The 21,545-nt window shown below is 36.5% G+C and overlaps 1 long non-coding RNA gene across 4 annotated transcripts in view; it reads left to right on the forward strand.

The window, feature by feature from the left end:
• The first annotated feature begins 5,443 nt into the window (after nt 1–5,443).
• The window catches only part of LOC104910740 (uncharacterized), a 45,496-nt gene continuing 29,394 nt past the window's right edge, over nt 5,444–21,545 (forward strand). The window contains exons 1-5 of one of the 4 annotated variants that reach the window (XR_014883103.1): nt 5,444–7,539; nt 8,972–9,049; nt 15,721–20,192; nt 20,850–20,975; nt 21,311–21,404. This is a non-coding gene — a long non-coding RNA (uncharacterized LOC104910740). The other 3 variants (XR_014883102.1, XR_014883100.1, XR_014883101.1) reach the window with 3 other exon arrangements.

Raw genomic sequence — 21,545 nt, forward strand, 5'->3', positions numbered from 1 at the left:
CTATCATGTGTGAACTCTCTCGGTGTTCTAGATCCCTGCTTTGAGAACCTCTGTGCTGGCTGCAGCTGTTCAGAGGCCCAAAAGGCAAAGGTGGGAGAAACACATGCAGGTGTAGAATGGGAGATAAAATTGAAGGCTGAGGTTATCTTCATGCTCTGATTAATCCAAACCTGGTTTAAAATATCAGCAATCCTCTGATGTGCTGTCAAAAATTCATGGACTTAAAAAAGAGACTGGGAGTGGACAGGAAAAAATAGAAAGCACAAATGCAACACAAGAAGAAGAAATATTTCTGGCATTTAAGTGTGGTTCTATTCTCAAGGGGAATGAATGAAGACTCTGGAAAAGAGCTGCTGAAGAAACAAAGGAAATATGTCACTGTGAAAACAGAGATTAAATTCTCAAATAAAGAACCAGTAGGAGACCATCTGCAATACTCATCTGCCAATTCTTGAGCTAAATTCATATTTGCTAAAGAAATATGCAGTGCCGAACTGAGAACCTTTAATGCTTTCTTATAATAATAACATCATCAGAATCTCTTAATAAGTGTGATCCTGCTTAATCTCATCAGTAGGTACCTTAGAGTAAATGAGAGGCAGTTTATGGCTTCTTTTTCTCCTTCCTTTTCTTTTCCTTTGTTTGGGAAAAATAACTAGGAAAAAAAAGCAAGATCTTAAAACCTCTTTTAGTCTCATCAAACAAAAATCTGGCCTTATACTTTAAATCTTCCCCTCTTTATGTTATACAGAACATAAACTTCAGTATTTTAGTTGTTATTTTGATTAATGGTAAGTGTCTCTGGCAGTGTTTTATATTCTGTTTTATATTCTACTTTATTTCTACTGAAAATCAATGAAGCACATCATCTCGCTTATACCAGATCAGCAGAAATCTTTCAGGGGAATGTTGGCATTAGTCTGCCCTGAAACTTTGTACAAATAAGGTCCCTGTTCCCAGAAATTTACAGTCTTGTTCAGGCACAGAGGAGACACTTCATGCACACAATGATAGTCTGGAGGGCAGTTTGTTCATTGTAAAATAAAGCAGGCTGTGGAGTTGCTCAAGTGGACTCTTCAGTTTGTAGTCATTTTAATAAGAATGTAAACTAAACAAAACCAGTTTTCCATTAAACTGGTGTTGCAATGTGTTTCTTTCACAGCTGATGCTCTGCCTTATGACTGAGTCTGAAATACATTGTCTTATTCTTAAAGATGTTCAAGAGACATTTAGATGTGGTACTAAGGGGCATGCTTTAGTGGGGAAATATTGGTGGTAGGTGGATGGTTGGACTGGATGATCTTGGGGGTCTTTTCCATCCTTGGTGAATCTATGATTCTTGAAAATTACCTGAGCTGGGAATGGGAAGACATGAAACCTCTCATTGCTTCTACCCAGAGGAATCCAAAATTCTTATGGTAAAGATGTACAAAATCCATGCTTCTAGAGAGGGAGGGAAAGGAATCATTTGTTATAAGATTTTTAGTATAAGATTTATTTATTTTGTGAAAAAGAATTATTCTGGCATGATGAAAGCTGCATTGCAGACTCTGAAAAGCAAGGAAGGATCTGGATAGAATGAAATCCATTCACAGTGGCAGTCCTTCCAGTAGAAGAACTGTTAAATTAAAATGTGGATACTTATTCCCTGTCTAATTTCCAGTATGTATGAAGGTTTCTTTTTGAAAATTATTATTAACTCATATAATTTGTGAAATATCTGCATTATAACATAATAATATAAATTTCCGCCTCAAATAAAAGGCAACAATAATAGCAGATGTGAATTTTTATGTATTTCTAGGCAAGCATTTTCGGGAGCAGTAAATTAATTGCTTTTCCTGCGGTCTTTGTATTGAAAAATGTGTTATAGATGTCTATAGATTTATTAGAGTTATTTACAGGTCTGTTATGGTTGCCAAGGTTTATTGAATGTTGTAAGAGTTTTTTTTTAGTGAGGTTGTGCAGTGGAAATGTGAAAGAGTTATTTTACATCATTTGAGTAGGAGAGAAGAGAGCAGTGGAATACCATGAGGGGGTTGAGAAGGAACAGAAGGAGAAAGGCAAAGATATGTCAACTTCAGGGCTGTTCTTCTCTTCTGGACTTTCTGGGACCTGACTGCTTTGACAAGTGCCTTGAAGCCATAAATCTGTGGGCAGTCACAGAATGCAGCTACTTTTCTGAACTATCTCGTCCTTAGAACTCTGGCGAACAGTTGATAAATTCTGCATACTGGGCATATTGGGTGAACCCACATATGCCAAAACTTTGGATTTCAGGGAACCCAAAACTTTAAGATGAGCAAAATAAGGTTATGGGAGCAACTGACATAGCTATAAACATGAAAAAGAAATTGAATAAAGAAAGAGGATGTATACTTCTCTACAGTGAAGTTTTCCTACATGTCTACGGAAATATTAGGATGGCTTTCAACAAGCCTCTGATTTCTTTAATGTCCACGACATGACCAGCTAATATTTCAGGAAAAAGGAGAAATACTTTCATGAATACTAAAACATCTTGAATTTCAAGAGATTAGTCGCTAGGTGGCACTTTTGCTCTAATTTGTCTTGCATTCAATAGCCATCGTGAAAAAGGAACTTGTTTTAGCATGGCTTTTATCTGGGAAAGTGTATGTTCAATAGATCTAAAAAAAGATACTTTAACCTTATGTGCATAGCTTAGAAATAATCATAAATAATTTAATTAGCATCTTCTTTTGTAGATTTCAGAGAGTTCATCACCGGTAAGTATGTTTAGCTGCACTTTCCCATGTGACAAAGGTAAGATTAAGACAACAGCAGAGGAAACAAATCCCTACCTGTGGAACCCCATGATATTTCACATAAACATGCACCAGAACCATTGAATGTCCCTGTGAAGACCCCAAGCACTTTGGCTCAATCTTGAGGGTGAGAGTTAAAGCCATCTTGGGTAACAGTACTGTTGTCTGAATTAAGGAGCTGGAGGAAAATTCATCTTGAGGAGCTGTAAGAACATGGCCCTGCACATAGTACCCTTGAAGCCAGCTTAGGCTATCCTTTAATAAAGTGTGACTATTTCCTTCCTGCTTAAATTGCTCAGGATTGAACAGGGGTGAAATTCTGAGTTGTTTCTCTCCAATGTTTGGTCAGGATGCAACCAAAGTGGACTGTGCATAATGATGTCCCAGCTACTACGGGCTCTTGCGGAGCAGAGGATAAGTAATATCTTACTATCTTACTACAACTCCATCATCTCCAGGTAGGCGTTGGTCTTCATAAAACTTGCAGCAGTCAGGCAGGAGGAGAGAGATGTGCACCAAAGATTTAGAGAAAATTATGGACTGAAGAATAGCCTCCATTTACACCAAGAGACTAAAGCAGTGGGAGGATACAGTCCAAGAACTTCTGTCACTGTTTACTGCTAGGTTGCAGCATGATATAAGTGGTCCTGTCTTGTGCACATAGGATAGACTGGACAGTCTTCTATCTGCTGGCTTTGATCAACATCAGCAATACAAAATCAGGGTTTGTAGTATGAGTGATTTTTCAATCTTGAAATATCACCATCAGACATTTTGTTTGTTTATTCTTACTCATTCTTTAGCTGGTTCAGTCATTCCATTCTTCTGCAAGTACCAGAAATTTATACTAGGAACTTTTTTTTACTTTTCTGCAGTTGTTTTTGTTTAGAAATCTCAAATCCAATCAAAATCATAATAAAGCCAAAGTAGTGAAGAAAAACAATAAGAAGGTAAAATAGGCATAAAAATGACTAACATAAAGGTGTGAATAACTTGTGCTAGCTCGCTAAGTGTGATCATCACTAGCAGAAAGCTCTGCTCTGACCCTGGCAGTGCAGTTGGTAGTGCCACCCCGCAACCTGGCTGCAGCTTGGACTAACAGCAGGGCAGAGGGCAATGGCTAAGCCCTGACAATTGCTTGGGTAGTGAGATACCACTGTGTAATGAATATTTTATTCCTATAATATTACTATTTTCTATGAATTATACAATTTGGATTATTAACCTATTACAATGTTAGCTATGCTAGCAGTAAATTTTGAACGTTTGTGATGTGTTCCCTTTTGCCCTTAACAAGGTTTTCAATGTGACATTGAGTAAATGGAAACTCACCAGAGGTATACAAGGAAAAAGTAGCAAACTATCCCAAAGTGGTAGCACAGCTTCTTTTTGGAGAATTGTCAGCCATTGATTGAAAGCAAACATTGTACTCCTTTTGCAACTCATTCTGTTGTTTTCTGAGCTCTTATATTATATTACTCTGCATAATACAATAGAAACTCCTCTCAGTTAGCTTCCAGATGCTACCTAATGAAAAAATGTCAGTAAAATAAATAACCCATAGCATCCTCAAAAATGCAGTTGATATTGACACACACATTTCATACTTGGTTCATATTGTCTTTTAGTTTTGTACAGAATTTTCTGTATTTAGTATTGCTTTTAAAGCTGCATGTGCTAGATTCGTAGGACTGGGTGGGAAGGTCACCTTTATACATAAAAAGTACATTTCTGTCTCTTGTGATTGCAGGAAAAAAAGCTGAAAAACATGACCCATGGCCATTCTACAGGCTACTGGCTACCATTAGTATCTGTAAGCAGTTTTTTTCTGAACAAAAAATCCTCCTGATATTAAAGTTTTTTCATTATTTCCAGCAATCTGACTCACAGCTGTCACATGTGTGGCACTGACTGTACTATGTAAACCTTCACACAAGATGAAGGATAAATCTACTGAACTAAAAAATATAAGCCAAATGTTCCAGCAGAATTTAAATCATTTTTTTACATCTGGTTTATAGATAAAAGGGACTGCAAGAAGTTCAGGTCTGATTTTTCTGAATTTAAGTCTTTGACACTGGTTTCTCAAAGGTAAACGTGCATTGGTGAAATACTCCAAAACCAAGAACAGTCTCAGCAGATGGGCCACAGAGGGTATGGCAGGACTTGCTGTTTCTTTTCCATTCCATAAGAAATTTTTCTGTATTGGTGTAATCCAGACCATCTGATGCAAATTAATTTGTTCTGGGAGAACACTTGGAAAAGAGATGGGTAGGGTAATCTTACAATAAATACTGGGACTTGAAATAGCAGTTTATTTGGAACACAGCACTTTCTTTGTTTCAAGACTATCGCTTGTGATGACTCTCTGCACTTTGCTCTGGTCTGACTATGGGGAAGTCTCCAAAGTAAACAATAATAATACTGTTAGATCATTAGGAAATTACAGCAATATTTCCAGTTGCTATTTCTGTGCTCTGATTGATAGAGAGACCCCCAGTTGCAGTATTTCAGAGGCACGCTTACAACACTGTGATGACCATCTACAACTGCTTTAGGGCAAACAAGATTATGGACAGAGAACTCATGCCTCTTAAATGCATTTTCTGAGTATGAGGTACACCCATGGTGGAATGACTCATGTCTGCCTGGTAAGTGAGACATATTTTTTCAATAAATTTCTTTAACAACTTTACAGTTGTTTATATTGTCAAAGCAGCCTATTAATTGGTATATGCTTTGATACAAAAAGTTGCTTTATTAAGCATCTAACAAGTGCCGTTGGATTTATTCAGCCAAAAATCTAGATTATGCCCTGTGAATTTAATGAGAAGGATTTAGTATTTATTTAAGAACGTAATCTTTTGGTAATGCTACAGAATGAACTGCCGTTATGAATGGACTAAGCTTAATTATTGGACCAGACATTCTTCTCTGTCTGATAAATTAAAACATATAGGTATGGGCCTGACTTGGATACTGCATAAGCAGAGATCTTTTTACGAACTACAACACTCTTGAAGTTTTCATCTCTACTTGTAGCACTGTAAAACATTTTAAGGCCAGCTGGATGCATGGTGTTGGTGAGGCAAGAATGTTTCAGATAGAGATACAATTATATTTCTTTACTTAAACTGGATTGCAGGAGCAAAAGAAACAAGTAACATTTCTAAAACATCATATAGTAAGTGATTCTACACTTAAATGAATTATTTTTTTGTAGATGAAAGGGAATTGACAGATGAACATAGAGGTTAAAATAATAGGTTTTACACATGCATGTGTTGGCTTCTTTCACAGAAAAAATCCAGTCTGTATATTTATTTTTTAGCAAATTAGGTAAGAATGTACAGTAGACTATAAATATTAAAACCAACTGCTAGCAGTTTACTACACTGTAATGCTGAAATGATTTATGGACTTGCATTCAGATGATAAGATCAGTTTTGTAAAGTACAGATCCGCCTTTTTGAAGAGTGTTGCTTATGCATCTTCTTTCTAAAGTGCAGTCAGCAGGCATTTTTGATTGATTGGGATAATTCTGTTGTCCATTTTGTTATCGTTCAGTGTATAAAATGTTCTGCATGAATCAAAGGCTTTTCAAAGCATGGTAGACAGTAAAATAGATTGTGTCAATTTGCAGAAAGTATGCATTCTGCTATTAGCTATCAAAACTGTGGACCAATTTTTGAAGGAATACTTGCTAAATTTATAAGAATGTAAGAAATAAAAAACAATATCTCCAAATAAGCAATAAGTACTCAGAGAGGGATCAGTAAAATTAACGTACTTGGTAATTCTTTTAGTTATGGCACTGTAAGAGCTTTGGCTGTTGTGTTTTGCAGTTTTTCTGCCAACGTAGAAAGTGAACAGATATGAAACAGAGTGGATTTTTTTTTTAATGTTCTTTATTTTTAGAATGTAAACATTTAAAAGGAGAATAATGTTGTGTTCACTAAGTATATTTAAAAAGTACAAATCTGTTAGGAAGTTTGTTTTCTTAGCATTTGAGCATAGTTTCATTTTAAAGTTTTAATTTTTAAGGTCATTGGACAAATCAAAATTTTGAAAAAATATTTTTTGACTAAATGAATTATTTTTGAAAGTTTGGAAAGTATTCATTAATTTCTCTTGATAAAATGCAGATCAGTTTGTACAAAAGCTCTACTTATAAACAAAAAGATTGGAAAGTTCTGATTCCGAAATGATTTTTTTTAAACTTTTTACTCTATCTTCTTTTTGGTTGGGGCAATTAGATGGAATAGAAACTTCTGCACTTACTAAAACAAACAAGCAAGCAAACAAACAAAACCAAAACAATACCTGACTGTTTACTTATCAAAGTAGGAAATATTTGATATTCCCAGAGTGTCATCCAGACCTTGTTTGTAATCCACCTTGACAAATTTTTTACTCAGGTGTTTATTTTTCTGGTTCTATCCGTTAGCCTCAAGTGAACATATCTGTCATACCTGTAAACCCTTTAGAGAGTAACAAAAAACCCTGAATTTTCAACCAAAATATGGTTGTTATAGACACAAAAAGTTTCTGAATGTGGATTATTTCTACACTTTCTGTCAAGTAATCTGTTGGAACTGACTACTTCTGTTCAGTGGTGAAACACATTTTGTACTTGCCTTTCCATCAACAAGGCTGGGCTTCTTGTATCTGAGACACACAGGACAGAAGGAGCAGACAGTGGTGCTATTGACAGCTGGCTTCTGATGAAAGAAAACACAGAAAGCACATCTGGGTAATCTATATTGTAAGTCAGATTCCCCGTGTCAGGTCTCAGTTTTGATTACATATTATTCTTATTTCATTAGCATAAGTCTTAAGCCTCAGAGATGTTAGTGATGTCTAGTAAGCTTCTCCTGCAGACTATGTAGTTTTAAGAACACAAGTCTAGGTAATTAAATTAAATAACAATTTAATAACAATAAAATCTATGGTTTTATTTCTCATTCCATAGACTCTTAGAACTGACATCCTCTCCTCAGTGACTACTTATGCATTGTAAGAAATGGTTTTTATAGCAGAAAGGTAAAGAAGACTTTTCCCTATTATATGAGTATACAAGTGAATAGTGCAGCAAAAATTTTTAGGTAAGAGATTAGATACATATAGAGTGGGTCCAGAGTAGGGCCATGAAGATGATCAGAGGGCTGGAGCACCTCCCCTATGAGGACAGCTGAGAGAGTTGGGAGAAACTCTGAGGAGACGAAATAGCAGCCTTCCAGTACCTGAAGGGGGCCTACAGGATAGCTGGGAAGGGACTTTATATAAGGGCATGTAGCCACAGGACAAGGAGAAATGGCTTTAAATAGAAAGATGGTAAATTTAGACTAGATATTAGGAAGAAATTCTTTACTGTGAGGGTGGTGAGACACTGAAACAGGTTGCCAAAAAAAGGCTGTGGAGCATTCAGAGCCAGGCTGGATGGGGCTTCAAGCAACCTGGTTTAGTGGGAGGTATTCCTGCCTATAGCAGGGGGGTTGGAACTAGATGGTCTTGAAGGTCCCTTCCAACCCAAACCATTCTATTAATCTATATCTGCGGAAATAATTATCTGAGATAAACTGAGAGGTTGGAAGACCTCTGACATAAGGGAAGGAGTTAGATGGTCATGCTCGTGCTAAGCAGTGCATTTAGAAGAACTGGCCATCTCACTGCAATTTTAAACCACAGGCAGATTAAAATGTATGGCTCAAGGGAAGATTGATGAAGGAGCTTACGCAAAAATAATGATGAGAAAGGGAAAAGGGATAGACTGAGAAAGCTTAATATTCTTGGGCAGTTGAAGCATGAAAATGTCTAATAAGTCAAGCAAGAGAAGAAAATGAAGTATTGCTGACTTTTGGACTTTCAACTGTTACATAAATATGAGAAAGAGCAATAGTTTAAAAAGAGTGGAAAAACAAAGCCCCAGTTCTGTCCATCAGCAAGATATGGCAGTATACATGATTATGTATTAGAAGAAACATAGAAAAAACAGTAGCAGTACAATTTATACTTGGTTGATGGATGGTCAAAGTTCAAGGAAGCGCAATAAGAAGCTGTGCAATTTGAGTCTGATACTTTTTCAAAGTATACCAGATACAGCTTGAACCATCCCAGCTACATTTCAACTAGGGCAATGTTTATATTCTCCTTCTCTGAAGAATGCTCTTTTATTTGCCTGTCAGAAAACCAGCCTTGAAATATTGCAGAAGTGAAATGGACATCACCGCCTATTGACCCCAGGGGTTTGTGTTTCAGATCAGGTAAAGTGACCAATTCACTTAAAGGAAAGAAAAAAATCCAGCCAGAGGTAAAGTCTTATGACTGTAAAAGCAGATGATGCTGACATTAACTGTTTGGGATTCACTACAGTGAGAGAGACACTGTCTCTCCTCCAGTTGGCATCTAGTCCACCTTTCCCTATAGGGAAAGGCCAGAATTTCTCCCTGTGGAATATGGTTCTGTATCCTTTCTATGCTGTATCTTCGGGGCTGTAAAGTGGCATCAACAGATTGATTTACTGAACCTCTCCTGTATCAGAGGGGAGAAAGTGGTTTGCCTCCTGTAAGCCACCCCTAGGCAGGTCTGTGCTGCCAGGGCCCACCCTGGGACTCAAAGATTTCCCAGGGCAAGTTATCTCTGCTGAATGGTAAGAGTAATTAGCCAGGATTCAGCACAGTCCTATTACAAGTATTTGATTCTTTTGTCTGCTTCTTTGTTTTGCTTTGGAGATTGTTCAGAGATTTGGTGCTTTGTGCTACTAAATTGCACTCCATGATCGTGCGTATAAAGCACAAGATTTACTCGGTTGTCTTTCTCTGCATATGAACTTGCATAATTATTTATTCAGGCCAAGGTTTGTTCTCTTGTTGATGTTGTGTTGGCTGAGGGTGCTGCATGTTCTTTTAGTTGAGAGAGCTTTCATTAGCCATTAAAATGCATTTAAGTGCAAGAACCATTTTGATGAATTCAGAGAAATGCAAATGAAAGTTGTGCCATAAGAATTTGTTGTATCTTCTGTTCTTAATAGACTTTTATATCAGTGGCCTATTACCTGATTGCAGAAGATGAGCTCTATTTTACAAGGGGGTAGGTTTACAGAACTCTGAAGTAAGTTTTGCAATTATGTGCTTAAGTAAACATTGAATTACCATTCCATCTCCATTGTTGACACAGTGGTAAGACAGATTAATTGTAATGCAAAAACTATAGGGTGTCAGTAGTATAAATCAAAGTAGTTCCAAAAAATGTATTTGGTTTAACTTTAAATATACTTCCAAGTACTAAATGATATGTAAAATTCAGACAGGGTTTTTTCAGAACAAGCAACGTCTTCTATGTGCATTAGCTGCTATATCCTTTCTGTCACATGAGACTTGTGGGTGAACAGTAGCGGTAAGAACAATTGAAAAAGAGGCCCTGTATGAATATGGATTTTGTTTTCAGTTTGCCCATTTAAGTGTTTTATTTTTACATGAATTCAGAGGGTTAATATCTACCAACCACGAGTCAAGCAGCCTGCTTGTTTTCAAAATCTTATCGCATGGCACAGTAGCCCAGATGACAGTTCTTAGTGAAATAACTGAATTCTCACTACTTAGTTATCTATTTCCCTTACAAATCAGTGGAAACTATAGGTTGTGCAGTTAGCCTATTTAAATCTTCCCCTGCTACACAGTATAGAAAGCAGTCCTTCCACTCTTGGATTCACATTTTATTTGCCAAGTGGGAGATCATATCTGAAGTACACATGTTTACCTAGAAAGGAGTAGTCATGTTCTTCCAACTATCTACATTTACACACAGGGAAAGACAGACTGCATTTCCACTTCACTGTATATTGCTCCTTGGGTTACTAGGTTTCCTTGTTTGCTAGTGGAAGAAACAGACAGTCACACATTTAAAGTAACTCTCTTAATCAAATCTTAATTAACAATAATATGAATAAAACATAAGAAGAACTGCTTTTTTTCCCCAGTCTGTCTTGATTTCTTTGATGTGTCTGGAGTCTATTTTGGCTTGAAAGCACCTCATCTCCTGAACACATTCTTGGGGATATAGAAAGTCCTTGATTATTAGAACCTAGGGTAGAAAAATTACACTTGGATAAGCATGACTTTCAAAGCTTACACTTAACATGTTGTTTTTTCTATAATCCTACAGAATGACAGGCTAAAAATAGGGCAAACGATTTTTGTGTTTCTGAATTCAAAGCAAAAATAACACAGAAATAATGAGTTTATGTTTAAAATAAACTATTCTTTTCCTCATTTGCAATTTGATTAACTTTTATGTTCATATTCACATTTTCTGGGTAACACTAAATACTGGGCTGTGAAAATGTTCAACCTGTAGATTACAGTTGTGATGGGACGCATCCTATGTTCTTAACAGATAGGTTTTTTTTATTGTAATTAAGCTTAAGATTTATACAAATGATCCTGACAATTCAGGCCTTAGTTCTATAGTCTCAAATTCAGTAGGATTTTATTTCTTTGGCTGAAACTGACTGTTTCAGCTCAATATTACTTATCTAAACACCTCAGTCAGACCCTTTTGGTTGCTCTTACCAGGAAAGAGCTTCTTGGAAATATGACAGGAATCTTTTTTTACAGTTCTTCACTGGGAAGAATCACTCAGTGATTCTGTGATTCTGTGAAACAACATTGTGATCAGAGCTCTTCTGGAAACAGGAAACAGAATCCATTTATTGCTAGTAATGAATTGTTCAAACTAGTGTGTCCTATTTCTGTGAGGAAAATCCAACCATGACATGGGAGAAATGTCCTTTTGCTTGTTGTAGCTTGTCAGTACAAAGCATCCAGAGTGAGGGAGATGAGACCAGAAGTTTCTTTAATATGAGAAAAAAAGGAAATTTTAGTTTCTGTCCTCACCTTCTCTTTATGCATTGTATACAGGGACTGGATATTGTGAAAAAGTCAAGATTTCTAAGATCATCTAAGAGCCATTGTTAGAAAGACAGATGTACCTGAAAACTTTAGACAGATTTTCAGATACAGCTCTTTGTCAAATCTAAAGCAGAGACATCAAATACCCGGTTAAATAGGACCAAATGTCCTGGTTCTAACCATGCTGTGTTAAACTTATGCACAGTTTAGGAGATACTGATGAGGAATTCAGGTTTGGGAGAGAGATGAGTGGTTAGTTAGGGAGAAATTGCGATGGACATAAGACAGTTTTCCTTCCAGTTGGTGCAATTTAGTTAAAATTCTTTTCTCCTATACTTGTCTTAAAAGTGTCAGTAAGTGCTTTTGGAGGTCCAGCTGTGAGGCTCTGGCTTGAGGTCCTGCTTTGGCTGTGCAGACTCTTTTCTGCACTACCCCTAGGACTGTGCTGTTGTGACTGGGACTGTAGTGAGCAGTGTCAGAGAATACTGCTGAGATGGAAACAAAAAGACAGAGGCAGACAAAAAAGTGGTAGTGGGGGTGGGGGGCTGGGTACATTTTGAGTTATGTAAGTGCAGAATTGAGATCTGAGAGGTCAGCAATGGTGTGACTGCTGTTTGAAGATTGTTCTTCTGGTAGGTGTCTGTTACTTCGGTTGCTCCAGTGGACTGAAACTCTTTGTTGCTTATAGTACTTAGTCATTATGTCAAACAGATGTGTTTTATTTTCTTGAGGGATGCTGGAAGTCACTCAGGAATCAAAGTATGCATTTCTCATGAAATGTGGGGGTTGTGTCAGGTCCTTGGAACTGAGGGAGGAATGCATGTTTTCTATTTTTGGGAAGTTAGTCATGCATTATTGTGACAACAGAACTGCTTTGAGTAAAACTGTGTGAATAACTGTTTTTATCCCTTGGCAGATGATCCAAACCTAAAACAATATTCAGGTCAATATCTAGTGAAAATTTAACAAGTCTCTTTGGTAATTAATTATGTTACATTTTTATGCTAGTCACATTTAGAAAACATGAAAAAAGAAGGTTGTAAACAAAAGTGTAAGATCCTGGGGTTCTGTTCAGAGAACAGGGAGGAACAGAGGCTTGAATGTCTTGGAAGTGCTCCCATGTCATTAAACAGCACTGGAGAAGGGCTGCCTCGCTTTGTCATCTCAAGCATATACTACTTCATAAGAAATATGAGTGTTTCAAGCAGGAGTTAGAAAACCTCATTGAGGCTCTTGCCTGTGGCCTAACCTGCTGCACTTTTATATTCTAATCACAGAGTTTGAATGGATGATAATACCATACTTGGAGCGTATGTTATATTTATTCCTAATGGCTTGCTTACAAGTTTCCAGTCCTAATGAACGAAGTTCACGGAAGTACTGAATATAAAGAGAGGAGGAATTTAGGGGAAGAGTCTTTGAATATTTCTAGTTTTATCCAGGGTGTAAAACCAGCTTTATTTGACTCTCCCAGGAAAAAAAAGAAACTTCTTGGCTTGTTCTCTAGGTGGCCATAGTGCTACTTGCTACATATTGTGGAGGAAAGCAAGAGCGACATTTTGCTGTCAGAGCATGTTTGATATATAATCCAGCTCTGACAAGAGCTGGCAAAGTACATCACATTCTAGCAGGGCTTTTTCTGTCCCTGCAGAAGAGATAAAAATGATAGACAATTTTATGGTACTCTCTCTTTGCTATATAAGATTTGTGTGAAACCTTTTCCATGAAGAACCCTTATGCTGTTTATACAGTTACAGGCACAATACATAAAGGGAATGACAATGAATTTTAGCTCTCTCGATCAGCTTTAAGTATGAATGCTTTAAAATTAAAAAAAAAAAAAAAAAAGCCAGGAAATACTTTGGGTAATTGCTAACTTATACTGTCAGAAGATGAAATCTTCAAAATACATTCAGTTTTTAACATACAAGTTGTTGACTTGAATGATTAAAAAACCTCTAGCAAATGTAATTAAATTTTAATAATTAATATGCAGTTTTATTTTTGTAATTTTCCAAACTGTGATAAGAAATGTCTATTCCCAAAAAGTTGAGTATATAGAATCTCTTTCATTACCTGTATTAAACTTGTAATTCACCTCAACTGATTAAGAATGTTTATGCAAGAGCAGAACAGCAGGGAATCCATTTAGGTAAAGCACTCTGATGAATAACTGTAAGCTTAAGATTAACCTGGTATCTAAATTCTTGCTACATTCAGACTAAAGAACATAATGAGATATTTAACGATAATCTTCAGACTAGAATCTGAGAAAGAAGTATTTGATGCAGAATGAAAGAAAGGGATTAGTTTTGCTTTTCTCTTTCCCCTCCTCTCCAGCAGCTCAATTTTATTCAGTGCAAGCCATCTTGCAGTGCAGGCTGCTCCCTGCAGAGTTTGTGGAATTGTGATGCTCATGCTCTGTATCCTGATTAAAAGGCAATAGGTCCACTCAAAGTTAAAGTTATGGTAGAATCTGAACAGTGGAAGTTATTCTGAAAGAAGACAAAGAAATAGATAAAGGATAAAGAAGAGATGAGTGAAAGAAAAAAAAAAGAGGAAAAGGAGAGTGTGTCTGTGAGAAAAGAGAAAAAAAGGGCTGTGTGTGTATTAATGGTTATTTTGGAAGCAAAAGGATAGTTTGTAAAAGATCCCAAGAGATAATCATGTTTCTTCAAACCTTCACAGCCAGCACGTTAGTGAAAGTAATCAATGGAGATTTTCTTCCCTTCTTCCCTTTCTTCCTTCCTTTCTCTGTAATATGAATATGTTATTAATTCTACAGATGTTTTTATGAGTTTCTGGGGAATTAGAAATGAGCACAGCTTTAAGAATATTATGTATACATAATTGCATGGCTCTGGCAACAAAGAGGAATTGTATCTCATGTTCAGGATAATATTTTTATGCTATAAGATTTAGATAATGAAAAGAAAAAGAATTAAGATGATGATTTAATAGCCTTTAATCCTGGTGATTGAATAAATGAGGTGATGTCTTGCAAGGCAAAGAATGACAATATGCTCACTGTACTTCCTGAATGGATGTAGACACTTCAGTCTTTGATAGCACTTTCATGTTTGTTTTTCCCATGTTACTGCATTAAATGCTGTAAAGGCAACTGAATAGCAAAGAGCACTGTAACAAAAAAAAGTATAATTTATCTTGAGAGAGATGAGAAAGATTATGTCTTAGAATATTACACTGGGTAAATGCCCAGTAAAAAGAGGATTGTAATCATTGACTGAGATCTCTGTTTGGTGACAGTCAACATCATAGCAAGAGGAAATGCAGATGATTCCTGGTTTTTGTTTCTGCAACATAGGGATGGGTTATTCTATAGAGGCTGAAATAAAAAGTCACTGGCAGAATGACTCACTGAGGGAGTAACTTTGATGTAACTGTCATATTCTGATCCTGTCAGAGGTTTATTAAGTAAATAAGACCTTGACAAGCAGGAATGCCAATGGTATCAATCAAATTTTGAAGACATCCTGTATTTTGGTTTGAAATATCCACTACCAAATGGATCTTTTCGTTAGTTCAGTTCCCTCAGTGGAAAATTATGAAAAGCGGGTTATGTGCATGTGTAAGATCTGTGTATATGTTCACTGTCTCACACGTGACTAGCATGGATCCTAATTTCTCTATGTTTTACCACAGCTAGAGGAGAAGATGGGTGCATTCCTTCTACGTGTAAATGAAAAATGTTCTTGGCTATCAGTTTTGTCATTAGAGCTCAATTTTCCATTTTGTATATGGAACATATGTTGCCAGAGGAGGATCATATGTTGTGGATAGAACTGTAGTTGTAACCTAAAATTTTCAATGTTCTGCTTGACTTTCAAGAATTAGCAAATTCTTATTCTTACAAAATGTTCCTAAGTTTCTGCATATCTTCATGCAACATATGTTTTGAGGCATGCTACATATGTAGCATATGTAAATAAAAACTTGTGCATTTTTGTTAGTGTTTATGTATAAGGTTATTTAATGTTTTGGTTTTTTTTTTCTATTTTATCCAGGAGATGTATATACGATTAACTAAATGGAGTGGAAATCAAAGAGAGGATTGATTTAGGTACAAGTGGCCTAGAGGGAAGAAACAGTTGAGGGGTAGTAGCTCTTTGAAGAAATATCACAGACAACAGAATTAACACGGGCAACAAGACACGATTTTTCACTTCCTTCATTAACATTGCAGATAAAAATAACTACGCAATTTTGATTTTCAACTCTCAATCTGAATTGTCACAGCAGTATGGATGGTATAAAGAAGATAAATCGGGTGACTTTGTTCTTCATTTTATAATGGTTAGAAACACACTATTTAAGTAAATAAATACTCAAGTTAATTGCATTTTGGAATTAATTGTATCATGTAATCTGAAGAGAGATTGGTATAAAGCACGCATATTAATTTTGAGATTCTCTTAAGTCACATTTGTTTAGGAGACAGGTTTTTTTCACACAGGATGTCTCCATTTGCTGCACTATCTCAAACAAACAGCAACATTTGAATTTTTTAGAAGGAAATATAAACTCAATAGGGAACATTTATTCCTTTACAAAGTGATTTGGTTGACTCATGCCCTGAAGAATGATGGCTTGTATTAGATAACTTTAATTAGTTATAGCGAGTCATTGTCTTTTAAAAAGAAATATCATTTCTTGCAAGACAGAAGCATCCAATATATAACCAATCTGAGAGTGGACCTTAAAACAAATTGAGGTCAAATCATGTTATATGCTTAGAAAACTTAGTTTATGGAATACAAGTAAAAGATTCTATTTTTTTCTCTTAAATGAAAATCTGTATCAGACAGTAACGTAGTTCTTGACAATAGAATTTGGTCCCCACATCAGGAATGTATGTCACAGACAGATTGGATGTTTCATTGTACTGCCATTCCCATTCCACTGGTTGCAGCATTCAATTTTTATGTTCAAATGTCATTATAAAGCAGCTGTTTGTTTTGAGAAATTACTAACGATGGGTGTATTTTGCTCTCAGTTTTCTAACAGAAACACAGGAGAGTGAGAATGGCAGCAGGGTAGGAGATTGTTACAACTGAAGTAATCTTTACTTGCAAATTTCTTCTGCCTTTTGATCTGTCAGCAAGTCCCTCTTCAGAGCAGATGCAATTTCCAATATGTTAACAGCAACGGAGATCTCTGCAGAGGTTGAAAATGAGCAGTGCTGACACTCTAATCTGTGAAGCTGAAGAGAGATGTCTTGGAAATTTGGGGCCCAAAAGGTACAAATAATAATAAAAAAAAAAACATTGAAAAAAATACAAGAATATTTAATTTGCAAGTATGTTTATCAGTATGTAAAATGTATAGTAAATAGAGTTTTGGACAAAGTTCTTGGAACTAAGAAAGATAGATACTTTATTTTTAGTATCATAGTAACATACCCACCCAATAAACTCCCCAGCCTCTGTTCTAAGAAGCTTGAGAGTTTGCCAGAACAGCAGAACACCATTTTTATTTTTAGTAGAAAATACAGATCTGTTATTAGCAGCAGCAAAATGTGGAATTTTGCACATTTGCAGGAAATTTGCAAACAGCCATACACATAACAGTCTGTTTTTGACTTTTACCACAGATTTTCCTCTCAAAATCAAGGTGTTATGTAAAGAACGTCTTTCATGACTTGATGCTCCAGGCACAGAGCTGAAGTTGTAGGTTTCTCCTCCTTGTCCCCTCCTATCTAATGTTTTTTCTCTCCTCTTCATCCTCCAAAAAAAAGAATGAGACTTGATGGAGCATTCAGTTGTTGCTTTTTTTTTGGTAGAAACAGTCTGTTAGGGCCATGGAGAAGATTGCCCAGGACACCTGAAGGCATTATTTTGTGCCAGTCATCGCAAGGTATGGTTTTTAAAGTGTTCATGATCAAAAATCTAAGAGTTGGACACTCATTTCAACTGTGATCAATGTATAGTTGGGTAATTATAAAGTAGAATAAAGCTGAAAGTTTATTTGAATTGCCAAAAACAGCTTTCTTAATGGGAAACACATTGAAACTATTTCTCATTCGGAACTGAATGAATGACATCATGGCTAAAACCTTCAACTGACGGTATATTTGATACATATCAATAATGTAAAGTTGCCGTAGAAAGCAGTCTACGGGATTTCTAATACTTCAGCTATTGTTGAGTGCTGAAAAGTACTTCAGATTTCTTTTTCATAGGGACCCAAAGCAAATTCTCATGGGTTTTTATCAAAGAAAAGACAGAATTACTTTTGAAATGCTGCTGAATTCTCATTAAGTTTGAAATACTTGTACAGTATGCAACATCTGCAGTCTTTCTTTTCTCCACAAAGAACAAGTACCACATGCAAGATAGAATATTAATTGATTTTTTCTTTTATGCATTTTTAGTAATGCAAGTCACTTGAGGAAAAAACTTAATTGCAATGGCACAGCATCCACAGACTCTCAATAGGCGGAGTATAATGAATGATTAAATGTGAGGTCTCACTACTATGGCAGAAAATTGGACAAACCTAATGATATCAATGGCTCTTTCATTTTTGCAGATTTCTTATGATTAAATTAAAACGGGAGCCAAAAATTTCTCCAGCATAAAAATCACTTAAGTGTTCTTGTTACATGGAAGTGAAACAGAAGTCGTGATTTCAAATCTTTTTCACGTCCAGTAGCCTCCAGAGAGTGTGATAGTAGCAGTGGTGCACCCAGACACCTTGAAGCTGATCTATTTGCTGACAACCTGAGAAACAGGAAGCCCTTTGTCTCTAAAGGTCTCTAAGATCCAAAGAGGCTTCACAATGGGTTTGTTACCAGTGTAGCAGGGGTACATGCAGAGAAGAAACTCGTCAGTGTTTCTGTGGTTTAAAAAATGCAGCACATGGTGCTATTTAAGAAACCTGCCCAGTGAAATCACTGCAAGTCCCATTGTAAGGAGATTCTGTATGGATGTTAGACCCATTCAGAGTTCTTTCATTATAAACAGCAGTTTCTATGGTCCTCAGAAATTTTTATTCTTGAAAGAACCCATGTTTTTTTATTCTGGCCATATCTCTACCACTGCTTACTCAAATCAGTATAGCTGAGGTCATTTTGCATTTCTTGTCTGGGGTTGTCAAATTTATTTTCAGCCTTGTCAAGTTCACTCTTTGCTTTTTTTCTCTGTGCCAAGGGGACATTTAGTATAAAAGTGCTTCTGTTGGCATTTCTTCTTTTGTCCTCCTTTTGACATACTGCCTTTTGTGCCACATATTGCTCCGTGACTGCTCCTGGTTGATTTTAAACCACAGACTATTTTCTTTCTTTTCTTCATCGTCTCTCTTACAACCCTAATGCAACCTTCAGGCTCCCCGTGGGAAAAGCAGATATTTATGGTATTTGGTTTGCTATTCTTGTTTCATCTGAAGTGAACTCAAAAATTTGATCAGAATACCTTGAAAAATAAATTATGCAATTCTACACCAGGATTTGGGAAAAGTGTAGTTTCTCTTACCAGTAGTAAAATGCTCCCAGTGGTACACTCTGCATCATAAAAATCATCTCATCAGCTCTGATGACTTTTGAAAAACAAAAGCCAAGCACAGCTTTGAGGTAGATTGAAATCAAAATATTTTCAAGTGATACGCTATCGAATGGAGAATAGATAAATCCCACAAGGGCAAAATTTCATTACTTATTAATCCCATAATTTGCTTAAATTAATAGCTACCTATAGTCAGATATTTGTTCTCTTACTGATAAGCAACTCACAATTCAATTTTGTCCTGGGGGGCTCACTACCCAGAGTTAAATTGCTGTAGATAAAATCAATCATAGGTAAAATTTAAAATGTCTTTATTGAAAAAAAAATCAAAATAAGTAAATACAAAATAAATATAAAAGCCAAAAGGTTAGGAAGTAGAATGTATAAAAACTAAATGGAAATTTGTAGAAATTTGCTTCAGTGGTAGAAATCTGAATATAGTTTTTAAAACTCTGTCCTATTGGCAATTTCACATTTTAACAATGAATGTAGGAACTGCTAACTCATTCCAAAATCATATTCTCTTTCTTGAACAGGTAAAGAATCAAAAGTCAAGGAACTGGATCCAAAACACCTCCTTGCCTTTGGCATAAGCTCTATGATATCATGTCTGAAGCAGAGCTTAGAGACTGCCACGTGGCACACATTTATAGCAGCACTGATCTAATTTGTATTAGTAAGCAAACTGCCTACTGAATTTTTCTACTGAATTCATGGTACCGATTATAGTAATCACTTTGCTACACTACTGTAAACAGCTTCCATTTGTTCACAGATCAGTTCACAGATTGATCTGTAGAGTAAAATTACACATTTCCATGCTTGCCTGTTTCTATGCACTTATTGATTTGTTGTGTATTCACCAGGAAGCCCCCAGCACGTCTGTGGCTTTTATAGCATGTGGTGCTAACCAGGGAAGCACTGCTCACTCGCTCAAGCTTCTGCCGGGTGCAGTGGTTCAATCTTCAAAATTTGGAGTAAGTTCTGTCACACAAAGCTGACAACAGCCTTTTTCTGTTGGTCTGTCATTTTTCCATCCTTCAGTTGTCTGTATCTGCATGTTTCCCAGATACAGACAGATACATCTCTCAAAAAAGGGGCTATGGTCATTCATGAGCTGAACAAGTAGTTGTATCAAACCATGCTCTTGGAAAAGGCGGATTGAGAACCAATTTATGGATGCTGTTTTATTTAATATCTTTGTCAAAAGAAAGGGTATTCAGCTTGAGCACGTTTTGCCAAGAGAATTCTGGATTGTCTAGAACTTTTACACATCTTTCAGCATTACTAAGGGTCAAATACACAGCTACTTTATACTGTGGACTCACATTTTTCTGTGGAACTTGATGTTATCCCATGTGGTTATTTCTGCCATAATTCTCTTTTGGGAGTGTACATGCTGTTGCCAGTACGTAATTAAATGTGAAAATGACAGAAAGCTCCCGTCACAATTTAGATTCGCTTGGAAACACTCATGGTCAAGCCTTTCTTCCGTTAAAAAAAAAAAAAAAAAACAACTCCAAAAAACAACTCCAAAGAGACCCACTGTAATAAAAATATTTTTATTAAGGAAATTGGAAGAAACATCACTCTTACTAATGAATAATTGTCTTGTTTAAAATATATACATTTAGGTTTCTGTGATGCCATCAGATTCTTCCTTCCTTCCATTTTGTTTTGCACTTCTGTGGAATAAAAATCTGCCAATAATTCCTCAGTGAACATCTTAAAATTTCCTCCCGTGAGAACCTGCTGGACGGGTGAGTCTCCACAAGTCTCTCCTGGAGTATTTGCCTTAAGATGGAAGGGTTTTCTGTTTTGTTGTCCTGCTTGCACAGCCCTGCTTGTCCTTCATGTGCAGAATCTCCCCAGGGTCTCTGGCAGTTATTTTGCAGTTCTACAAACTTGGCAATTGACCTTTCTTTCTAACCCAGGGCAAGGACAGCCACAATTCCACAGGAGATAAAAAGCCATGTGCAGATCCACATGTTCGTGAGCTGTGTCACTCCTATATTTCTGCTTGTTCAGGACTCTTTAACCTACAGCGTATATGTATGACAAAACTTTGCCGTTGTTTTGGTCTGTTTATTTCCAGGAATACAATCCAAAACTGTGTGAGAACTAATCAGTGCTGTACTTGGCATGAACTTAAGGGCACATTTGTATACCTCGAAGTTTAGAAAAATGTGGTGAGTAGATGGTCTTCAGATCTCTGGAGCAACCCTTTCACATCCAGAAACAGTCCCGCTCTTCAGTCCCATTTCAGCTGTATGGGCTGGTGGCAACCACTGCTTAATTGGAAGGTCACTGTGCCACCAGCCTTTTCTTTG

This window comes from Meleagris gallopavo, chromosome 4 (genome assembly GCF_905368555.1).
Source record: "Meleagris gallopavo chromosome 4, MGAL_WU_HG_1.1, whole genome shotgun sequence".
Taxonomy (NCBI): Eukaryota; Metazoa; Chordata; class Aves; order Galliformes; family Phasianidae; genus Meleagris; species Meleagris gallopavo.